Source organism: Oncorhynchus clarkii, chromosome 15, assembly GCF_045791955.1.
Source record: "Oncorhynchus clarkii lewisi isolate Uvic-CL-2024 chromosome 15, UVic_Ocla_1.0, whole genome shotgun sequence".
In the NCBI taxonomy this organism is placed as follows: domain Eukaryota; kingdom Metazoa; phylum Chordata; class Actinopteri; order Salmoniformes; family Salmonidae; genus Oncorhynchus; species Oncorhynchus clarkii.
In genome coordinates, this window is record NC_092161.1 from 35,724,183 (window position 1) to 35,727,688 (window position 3,506).

A 3,506-nucleotide genomic window follows, 5' to 3' on the forward strand; every position below is an offset into this window, starting at 1 on the left:
CCATTTTTTGTTTTTTGTTGCCTTCCTGGGCTCTTGATTGACTTTTGTATACTCTATACAGTAGCTCTGTAAAATCTGCCATCTGCCCACTTTGCCAAAACTTTCTCGCCAGGCCGCAAGATGTTGAACTGCAGAATGGACGTTTCATCCTCCTGAAGGATGTCTTGAATTTCAAATATATTTGCTGAGTATCCATCCTCAAAACTCACAAAGGCAAACAGACCTGAAAAGACCAATACATTAACACTAGAAGCACTGAGCAGTCAAAATTACCATTGTGGGATTTAAAAAACAATCCCACACACTGCTCAGAACCAATACAAATAGACAATTGTGCAAGTAAAATTTAAAATGTTTAAAACCTCCTGTGCCATCAGCATCATGAGAAGGATCTTCTTGTTCCATCTCCCTGAATTTAGGTGCTGGCTTTCGCTGTCTCTTTGATAACTCTCTAGCTGGCAGATACTTCTTCATTATTTCTATTTATTTATTTATTTACTTTTACCGTGCACCTGGCGAACGCGTCAGCTTGCACTGCGCCCGGCCCGTCATAGGAGTCGCTAGGACGTAATGGGACAAGAACATCCATGCAGACCAAACCCTCCCCTTAACCCGGACAATGTTGGGCCAATTGTGCGCCACACCATGGGTCTCCCAGTCGTGGCCGGCTGCGACAGAGCCTGGTCTCAAACCCAGATTCTCTAGTGGCACAGCTAGCACTGAGATGTGATGCAGTGCCTTAGACCACTGTGCCACTCGAAAGCCCCCACTTCTTCATTCTTGATCATTTCAGGCTGGTGGGTGACATCAAATGCAGTCAAAACACTGCAAATATATTTGCTGGGTATCCAATGGAATAGAGTGTTTCCCACAAGAATAGCTACACCTGTCACAGAATGTTTGATGTGTGGTTACCAATGGTGACAGGGACTCACCATCATGTTGGAAGACCAAGCCTTTGAAAGGGGGTGGAAAGCGGTAGTTCATTTTCTCCCAACTGCCTGAATTACACAGAATGTCTGGATGGGGTAATGCTATTAGCTACTCATTGGGAGACTGGTACCAACCCCTCTACTTCAAATGCACTAGCTGATTGGAGACGGAAACTCATGACATATAGATTCTCTGCATATTCAACCCCTTTTTGCCCCAGGAACACAGGAATATAGGATACAATTAGCTTACACTTTCCACCCCCTTTAACAGCCTATGTGATGTAATTCAGCCCTCAATGTTTTATTTTGTACACCAAAATATTGTTGCATAATCTAATTCAACGTAATATAGACAACTGAAGGACATTAGCTCGTAGGTCCATTAACATTTCTGATCCCATTTCAGATGCATTAGATAGCGCCAACACATAATTTACTAGGTTGTTGTGTGGCTTGGTCTTGTGGGGTTAGTTAACAACCACACACTTCAAACGTTTGAGAATGGCCTCTATTGAAGTTAGCCATGGTGGCAGGGGATAGCTAATTGTAATGCTCACCTACATTTGTAACGTTATCTTTTTACATCTGTTTTCAACACAAGCCCTAGTTAGGTAACATTGGCTAGCTTTGTCAAGACATGTCTCACATAGCCAAAGTTACACAAACTAATAACACTAATGTTAGTAACATTAGCCAAATAAATGAGCTACTAGCTAGTGTCATGGCGTGGCCCTCTTTGGGTATAGCGAGTACACTCCCCCTCACTCTCACCACCTCTCTCTCACTCCTACCCAGGTTCTGTTATCTCAGGTCGTACATTGCTGGAGGAGACTTTCCTCAGGGCCAGGCAGTATAGCGAGAGATAGTTTCACAGTAGAACAAAGGAACTTCTTCTACATCACAAAACTTGAGAACTGAACAATATCCATGTTTTGGATGTGTAAACGATCGGTGGAGAAGCCAGCTACGATCGGTCCGTTTTGTTTCAGATTTTGACCTCATGGAAAGATGATACAGCCACATTACCATAACTATGTTTATACAGGAGCCTCCGTTATATGAAGTTTGCATCTAATTATTGTATAAAATGAATGAGTAAAGATGGAACTATTTGTGAAATTATATAATGTGATTTTAAACTGTTAATGTGAGAGAATTGTATTCCCTTTAAATATTAACTAAGTCATTGGCCCGCCCCATGAGCATAGACATTGATCTGGCGTCATGGGACAGCCCTTTTATACTGTTCCGAATAAAACCCCCACCTGGAGAAATCCTCTTCAGACCACGCGTACCTCGGTAAGCTGAGGGGGCGAAGGTTGAGTAGAGACCACAAGAACCTCAGGAGAAGCTAAGGTTGTAATGGTTGTTGAATTCCTAACCAAACGTGGAGCATTGGCTACAGTGACATAGTAGTTAGGAGTCACTCAGAGAGCAACACGGGGAAGGGAATCTCCAGTGCACTCTTCCAAAGGCTAGCATCCCGGTGTCGCTTCTTCACTATTGACGTTGAGACTGGTGTTTTGAGGGTACTATTTAATGTGGCTGCCAGTTGAGGACTTGTGAGGCGTCTGTTTCTCAAACTGGACATTCCAATGTACTTGTCCTGTTGCTCAGTTGTGCACTGGGGCCTCCCCCCTCCTCTTTCTATTCTAGTTAGAAACATTTTGTGATGTTCTGTGAAGAGCTCTTCTTTGTCTACACCCATTCAGCATTGTTCACACCCTCTTAAGCTTTAGCCCCACCCATCTCGTTTCGCTCTCGGAGCGCAATTTGACGCTCTGACTGATGATTCTTACCTCTTGATAACATGAAAACAGCCTAACCAACAATTTCATTACACTTTTTTGCAGTCGTTTACTGACACCGGCCATATTCAACGGGTGTTGTACACACATCACGTAACGTTAGCTAACGTACCAGCCAGCTAACGTTAGCTAGTTAAACAACAAGGAACAGTGCCAACAATGCCACAGTGCTGGGAGCTAACCAACCATGTTCAATATTAGCTAGCTAAGCTAACATTAGGCTCAAACTACATCAGCAAATGGCTCTGGGAAATGAATAATAACTTCAGCTAGGGAGCTAGCTAGCTAACAGTACACTTTAGCTTAAGACATATAGCTATCTAGCTAGGTAAACAATGTACGTAGCTAGGTAAACAAAGTGTAAGTTCACACACATCATGTAACATTAGCTAACGAGCCAGCCAGCTAACATTAGCTAGTTAAACAATAATGAACTGTGCCAAGAATGCCACAGTGCTGGGAGCTAACCAACAATTTTCAATGTTAGCTAGCTAAGCTAACTTTAGGCCCAAACTAGAACAGGAAATGGCTCTGGGAAATGTATTATAACCTCAGCTAGGGAGCCAGCCAGCTAACATTAGCTAGCTAGCTAACAGCACACTTTATCTTGAAATTAGAAAACGTGTAATATCTGAAGATGTAGCTAGCTAGCGCTAGACTATCTTACCTGTTTCGATCATAATGCATGAAGGACGTGTCTCCCTGTCAGGAATGCCATGCCACGGTTTCTCTTAGTTTGTAAATGTAACCCGGAGACAGGTGC